Genomic DNA, 8,791 nt, shown 5'->3' on the forward strand with positions numbered 1-8,791 from the left:
TAGAAAAAAACGGAGCGAAACGACATTGCTAATTTTAGAGTGCTTTATTTGAGCAAATAAATCAGATATAATGAACCTATTGTGTTTTTTCAATTAACATGTTACCTAACGACAACTGCCCAGACTATGAAACTTAATGTGTTTTTTTTTCTTCGTTTAATCACAAAAAATGATTTTTATTTTGAATGTCCGTCTTGCTCCAGCCGTGAGGGTAAAACGGACATTGCAGCCTAGGCCTATGAGTGGTATCATCATATAATATGATGATACGACTCATAGTAGGCCTAGGGCTTATATCGATATGTCCGTTTCGCTCTAATCATCCATAGTCCGTTTGGCCCCAAACAAGCTATACCCAAGAAAATTTGTCATTACAAGCAAAAATAAAATATGTAGATTGTAGAAAGCTCATTTTTGGAAGACAGTGGTCATAGCGATCTATCTACACAGTCTTGACAACGTGCCAACGAGGCCGGTCTGGTGGCCGATGTACTTTTGATTTTGAACTCTAAACCCAACTAATTTTACATCCCTATGAAGTGATAGTTTTTGACAATCCAAATTGCCAAAGTATGATCACTGAATCTCAAATCATTGCAAAACTCCTAACTTTACGTTAAAAATTGACAAATCTTTTCCTGTTACCGAATGTTTTTTCGACTTCCAGCACAAGTGCCCAAATTTATTCCATTATTTGGATCATAACAAGAGCAGAAAAGTAGCTCAAAACTAAACAAAATATACATTTTAGTTACTAACAGATTGGCTTCCAATCAAATTTTATGCTGCACGTTGTCATGGTCTGTGTACAAATGTCGCCATGATGGTCATTTGTGCTCACCAAAGTTCAGAAATAAGACAAAATAACACAAAAAGAAGTTAAAGTTTTCGAAATCATTACAAGTTTAAAAAAAAAATCTAAAAAAAATATTTCAATTCAACCTGTTTGCCGTCGAGTGGAGCATTACGAGCCAAAATGGGTCTAATGGGTAAACGTTTTTACGCAAGTAAAAATAGGCCCACAAGTGATTTAAGCTTTAGGCCCACAATCCGGCACTGGGTTATATTGTTGTGTTTCTGTGATGTCAAAGTCTGTATAAGTTGCGCTGATTGTCGATTGTAGTTTAGTGAATAAATGCTGTTCATGGAAAGTTTTTTTGCCCATTTTGTATGCTAAGGAAAGAGCAGTGTAGTTTAACACTAGCTTTGAAATAAGCACATCTTATCTAATTTTTATGAAAATGTTTTGCCTTTTTATCAATTTTTCAATGAAATTGAAGTGTTGCTATTATTATGTTGATTTCCGAAGGTGTTCGCAAACTTCTCCCTTTTTCTCCACACAGCATTAAAGCTAAAACTCCAGCAGAGAAGCAATGAATACCGAGTTTTTGGTATGAAACGGTTAAGATTTTTAACAACTTGCTTCATTCGAGGTTAACCATCGTTGGATCGAGGTTAACGTCACCGCAAGCTGTCACAAAAATATTTTTATTTTTTTTAGGATGCCGTGAGCCTCAAAAGGTAGGGAACCACTGGCTTAGGGGACTATTGCTTTTTAAACTTATTCTTATTTGAAGTTTCTTCGATGGATGTTTAGACTGGAAATCTTTCAACCCTTTACTTACTGGCAGCAACTTTCCGGGTTTCTTTGTGTAGTCTGGATATAAACATTTGCTTCTTCAGCAGTTTTGCATCTGAAATAAATAAAATTATAATTTAAATTTGTGACGTATTGTCCCAATCCTGAAACTGGCTTCAATTTTGAGAAAGCTTCAAAAGAAATATTGCAAAGCTGTGTTTAAAAGTGCAATAACATATTTTAATTTTTATTCTGCCCCCATAAACGAACATGCCAGTATTACATCGAAAGCAAGATAAAATATAACAAAAAATCAATAATAACAAAAAACAATATTAACAGTTTATTTCTAAAACGTACTTACCTTTATTCATGCATGGATCCAATAGAAGTCCGGATAAAAATTCCACAACGACAGACCAGTGATCGACTAGTAGGTTGGTTTGAATGAATGAATGAAAATTTTCTAATGTCATTTGGTGAACCAAATATAAAGCACTAAAATACTCTTGAAAGGTTTGGTGCGTGAAATATAAGCGTCGGTTACCCTCCAAAAGACCACACGTTCTATTCGACCCAAATAATGTCACAACAAGAGCTTGAACTTTTTCGCTTGTGAGATTTTCTTTATCAAGATCTTCGGGTGTGATTAATACTGTTTTGTTTTCTGTTGCTTTGAACGCGAGCTTTGAAAGTTTGATGACAATTTTATCGGTTAAAGAAATGGTGTGCATTGATTCTTTGAGATGTTCCAATACACGATGAAACATTCTGGTCATTGTGGAGATATCTGTAATTTCTTGTGATGAATCAAGAGAAGCTTTCAAGTATAATTGTAACATCAAAGGATTGTGACACATGGATTCTAGATGAGGAGTTTTCACAGTTAATTGATCTAAAATCTCACGTGACTGTTGTTCATCATTGATTAAAGCATAAGATAACCTTTTCATGTTTTCAGACGTTAAGTCTCGAACAAAATAGGTTTGCTTTGGCCGACATTTTTGAGGAATTTCAAGCATCGCGTGTGGTCGTGAGGTGAATACAATGTGGCATTTGCGCAAGAAATAACCATGGCAAAGATTCGAAACAAGCTCCTGGGAAGTGAGTAAACTTTCGTAATTACCCTTTTTAACTTTTTTCATTAAGTTCCAGTTCACCTGGTCGAATCCGTCAAAGATGAAAAAACAATTTTGAGAATGATTTTTTATCCAATGAAAAACTTGTCTTTTTTCTTTTTTCTTTAAATTAAAATTGACATCTCCAAGCAAAAATTCTGATAGGGTTAGTTTGGCATCATCACTCATGTCCATGAAGGGTATCCTCAGAATAAGAAAGTCCTCTTTTTGGTCGAGGCGCCTTGCCAGACGCTTTGATAGTGTGGTCTTCCCTGAACCAGGGTAACCGACGATTGATATGAAATCTTGTGATTGATATTGACAAATTAATTGATCAATTGTAACTTTTTTATCAGACTCATTAATTTCAATTTGTCGAGTATTGGGATCATACTGGTCGTCGTTGGGAATGAACCTTCCCTTGTAGAAGTCAACTGACAGAAGTTCTGGATGAACTTCTGGAAAATTCGATGCAGGATCATCAAACTTTGACAAATCCACATCGAATTCGCGAGCATACAGTTGACCAGTTGCTTCTTTCAATTTTCTGAAAGCCAGGTGTAACTCTAAACAAAAATAACATTTTATTAATTGCATCCCATTTGCTAATATAACAGATAAATTTTATAAAAAGTTAAACTATTTGATTATTGTACAAACGATGCAAAATAAATGAAGAGCTCAGGTGCATAACGATCAAACTCCCTTATTTGTGATTTTTAGATTTTGATATCTCCCGTTGTGTTAACATCGGAAGTTTTATGTAGCAGCCTTTTTTGAGGCAAAATGATCGTTTTGCTTCAAAAAAAGGTTTTTAACTAACAGGGTTCAGCCACAAAACGATCAATCTCAAACCTAAAGTTCAGTTTATTCGAAAAGTTGGTTTTGGTAGTTTGATCGTTTTGCACCTGCTGGACTCTTTAAATGTAAACCTGAGATTTATAGTTGAAAGTTTTGCATTGCAGGGATAAAACAATAAGCGCCTTTAAAATGAGTTTGACGCGCCACGGTTTGATGTCATTTCTGTGACAAAAGTTTAGAAAATCTGGGGAACTTATTTGTCTCCAGAAAACATTTTACAGGTTACTTTCTGTAATTGTTCAAAATATGGGGCAGATTCTTGAAGTGAACAATCACTGGTCTATAGTCACTGATTATTTACACTTTTTAATTTAACTTTGATAACTTATGTTTGCAAACTATGTAACTTATTACATCACAAAGTCGTAGCCGTACTTGATCTTGTATTTAACATTTGAGATTTTGAAGATAGTTGCTGAGAAGATGGTGTTTGAGTAAATGGATGGACATGCGATGGAGACGAGGATGGTAAAGATGCAGATGTTGGGGATTTGGGAAGCGTTTCTTTCAACTCTTTCCGATTAGTTTTATTCAGCTTGGCTGCAACATAAGATGTAGATGTATTAATTTTTTTGCCTGTTTTTTAATGCATTCAAAGAAATAGAAAGTAATAAAAAAGCGAATGACTCAAATTAGCTGCTGATTGTGATAAATGTTAACAAAGCACATAGCGCAAAAATAGTCGCAATGCTGTCTTGAAATACAGCAGCAGTTTAAACATTTCAAGTCTCAATGTGCAAATACAACACTTAAAACGACATTTATGATATTTTTATCAGCATAAAATAAAAACATCAAGTAATGTTTCAATCAATACTGTATAAACATTTATTTCAACTTTCAGCATTTTAAGTTTATAAAGTGAATTGGTTTGCAGTCAGTTGTTTAAAGAACAAAACTTGTATGGTAATGTCTAATTTATATTTGTGTCATAATGATAAAACAACTTAATTTCGAACTTACTTTGCTGTTGCACGTGGCGAGATGAGGAACTTGATCTCATGGATAATCGTGAAAAGTTGGTTTCATGTGAAAATGCTTCTGATGAACCTTTTAATAATTTGACATGAAATTAATTTTCAAGGAAATGTGGTTGTGCTTATTTGATAGTCCCAAATGGCACAATGGAATACGTTTTCTATGGTAAACTTGAATATACAATTATAAAAAAAAAACATTAGACTTACTTTGCTGTTGCACGTGGCGAGATGATGAGGAACTTGATCTGATAAATGATCGTGGATAGCCGGTTTCATGAGAAGGTGCTTTCAATGAACCTTTCAATAATTTGTCATGAAACTTAAGGGATTGTGATTGTAGCCAACTTATTTGCTAGTGCCAAATGGTAAATAGGCTTATTCCATTAAAAAACACATTAAAGATTGTATTCAAAGACAGTTACAAGCAGAAAAGAGTATTGCATTTTCATACTGATCTCAGCAAACCGAGTTCTAAAATATGACTAGTTTGCTTGCGACGTTTGTGTATGCTGAAGACAGTTTTGTTTGTTCGATATGAATATCGCCTGAGTTTTTAAATTCTTTGCAAAAATATTACTATAGTAGTAATGGCGGTTGTGGCTTGATAACTTAAAAGTTTAAATTATATCCAATAAAAAAAACTTCTGCAAAAGTATTGTCGTACTTGATCTTGTAATTAACTTTTGAGGTTTTGGAAATAATGATTGCTGAGCAGATGATGCCCGAATAGATGGATAGACGTGAGATGAAGATGCCGATCGGTGAATGGAAGATCGTGATAATTTTGTTTTTTGGGATTTTTTCCGATCAACTTTGTTTGGATTAGCTGCAACATAATATCCACAATAACATAACATTTAACCTAAATTAATGCACAGATGAAAAAATATCACAAAGATTTAACTAAAGGACTCAATTTATCTGCTGATTGCGATAAACCTCAAACAAACAAATACACAAAGGAAATTGAACTGCTGTAGCTGAAGCATAACATTTGAAGTATTTACAGTCTCTACTTATCTGAGGAAAACGAAAGCGACGTTTAACTTACTCATGTGCACCTACAAAGATTTTGAACAAATATTTTCATCAAGAGAGACATTTATTTTCAACTAATTCATCGTTTCCATGTTCACCAGGGGCCGTTGAGACAATAATTTAGACCCGATACCAATGAAAGGTTTGGGCTCTAAATTAAAACATTTCTGAGAAAAACGCATTGAATCTAACAAATACAAAGTGGTGTTTTCAAGTTCCGGGGTCCCTTGAAATCGTTACGGGCCCTAAAAAGTATTCCAGATAGGTAAAAATTAGCCCATTAGGCTCAGATCCAAATATACCGTCTGGACTCTCCTGTCAACGACACTGATCTTTACTGTTTAATTTGATTTAAAGTCATTTGCTTTAAAAACAAACTATATTCAGTTTATTTTTTGTCATTAAATGATAAAAACAAGTTGATTTCCAACTTACTTTGCCGCTGCACGTGGTGAGATGATGAGGAGCGTGATCTGATGGATGATCGTGGAAAGTTGGTTTCATATGAAGATACTTCTGATGAACCTTTCAATAATTTAGGATGAAATTTAATAGACTCTAATTGTGATTGCACGTATAATAAAAATATAACGAAATTTTTCAGTCAATGTAGACATTTTTTATTTCAACGTTTTTATCATTAATATCTTTACTGTTCAATTTGATCTAAAGTCAGTTGCTTTGAGAATAAAACTATACCCAGTTTGGTTTTTGTCATGAAATGATTGAAACAAGTTGATTTTCAACTTACTTTGCTGTGGCACGTGATGAGATGACGAGGAACGTGACCTGATGGATGATCGTGGCAAGTTGGTTCCATATGAAGTTGCTTCTGGTGAACCTTTCAATAATTTGTGATTAAACTGACTTCAAGAAACTATAGTTGTAGGCTGCTGTCAATGACACCACGCCCACTTGTAATGCTGTGTTGGCCATTAGGCCAACAACTTATCTTTGTTATGATTTGATTAAAGCAAGCTGGTTTTAAAGCAAGCTGGTTTTAAACCAAGCTGGTTTTAAAGCAAGCTGGTTTTAAACTTACTTTGCTGCGGCAAGTGCTGAGATGATGAGGAACTTGATCTGATGGATGATCGTGTAATGTCAGATTCAAATGAAGATGCTTCTGATGAACCTTTTGATAATTTGGGGTGAAATTTAACTCAAGGAACTGTGGTTGCACATATTTGATAGTCCCAAATGGTACAATGGAATACGTTGTCTATGGTAAACTTGAATATTCAATTATAAAAAACATTGAACTTACTTTGCTGTTGCTCGTGGTGAGATGAGGAACTTGATCTCATGGATGATCGTGGGTAGTTGGTTTCATGTGAGGATGCTTCTGACGAACATTTCAATAATTTGTCATGAAACATTAAGGGATTGTGATTGTAGCCAACCTATTTGCTAGTGCCAAATGGTAAATAGGCTTATTCCATTATAAAAGACATTAAAGATTGTATTCAAAGACTACAACAAGCTGAAAAGAGAATTGCATTTCAATTTAAATTGATCTCAGGAAACCGAGCTTTGATAGGTGGCTACTTTCGTCACTGAAAGCAAAAAGATCAATATTATTACCAACAAGATGCAGTCACAGCAACAAATTGTGGCAATAAAATGTATTCCTGGTGTAAATGGGAAAAGAATACAAACATGCGCGACATTTCGTGCGACGTTTGTGTATGCTGAAGACAGTTTTGTTTGTTTGATATGAATCTCGCCTAAGTTTTAAAATTCGTTGTAAAAATATTACTACCATATGGTAGTAATGGCGGTTGTGGCTTGATAACTTAAAAGTTTAAATTATATCCAATAAAAGAAACTTCTGCAAAAGTATTGTCGTACTTGATCTTGTAATTAACTTTTGAGGTTTTGAAAATAATGATTGCTGAGCAGATGATGCTTGAATAGATGGATAGACATGAGATGAAGATGAGGATCGGAGAATGGAAGATCGTGATGATTTTGTTTCTTGGGATTTTTTGCGATCAACTTTGTTTGGATTAGCTGCAACATAATATCCACAATAACATAACATTTAACCTAAATTAATGCACAGATGAAAAAAGCACAAAGATTTTACTGACTCAATTTATCTGCTGATTGCGATAAACCTCAAACAAACAAATACACAAAGGAAATTGAACGGCTGTAGCTGAAGCATAACATTTGAAGTATTTACAGTCTCAACTGATTTGAGGAAAACGAAAGCGACGTTTAACTTACTCATGTGCACCTACAAAGATTTTGAACAAATATTTTAATCAAGAGAGATATTTATTTTCAACTTGTTTATTGTTTCCTTGTTCACCAGGGGCCGTTGAGACAATAATTTAGACCCGATACCAATGAAAGGTTTGGGCTCTAAATTAAGACATTTCTAAGAAAAACGCATCTACAGTATATCTAACAAATACAAAGGGGTGTTTTCAAGTTCCGGGGCCCCTTGAAAACGTTACGGGCCCTAAAATTATCCCGGGCCCCATGGGCTCTATCCAAGGGGGTGAGGGGGGTGATCAATGCAAAATCCCCCCTCCCACTCATTTGGCTTTGAAAAGGTTTTGTGATATTTTATTGATCAAATTTTGAAAAATATATCTTCTCTGTTAGCACATTTTAAATTTTTTATCAATATGAATATATATTTCATTTCAGTATGATTTTTTGGTTCGGCAACCCTGAACTACGAGCCAGGCGTTTACACTGTGTTTTAACTTAGTTTGCTTGGTAGCCACTTTAACAAGAAAAAATTCTGCCACTACAAATGACTAGAATGACACCGCCAACCAATCAGAACATGTTATAAGAGGCTACCGTCCAATTGTGACCTTTCTCGCACTTAGCCAGAGAGTTAATCTTTGTTTTGAATTTTATTTGGTAATTACAGAAGAAAAAAGAGCAATAGCAGTGGTGGGAATCGAACCCGCGTCAATGAAATGACTACTTTCTAACCCTAACCTCTGAAAAGCCAACTAGCTGCCAACTTAGTCGGCAGTAGTGGCCGAGTGGTTAGCGCGTTGGGCTCGCAGTCGAGAGCCTGCTTGTTCGACTCCACCTCCCCGCACTTGCTGTTGTTTCTCTGGGGAAGAAACTTCACTATAAGTATAATTGCCTCTACCCAGTATAATCGATTTCGAGTAATGGGTGGTACCAAACTTAAGTCACAAGTAGAGTAGACAACCGGAAACAGACATTGCCGTCAGCTGCAGCGT

The sequence above is a fragment of the Aplidium turbinatum genome, chromosome 2 (assembly GCF_918807975.1).
Source record: "Aplidium turbinatum chromosome 2, kaAplTurb1.1, whole genome shotgun sequence".
Taxonomy (NCBI): Eukaryota; Metazoa; Chordata; class Ascidiacea; order Aplousobranchia; family Polyclinidae; genus Aplidium; species Aplidium turbinatum.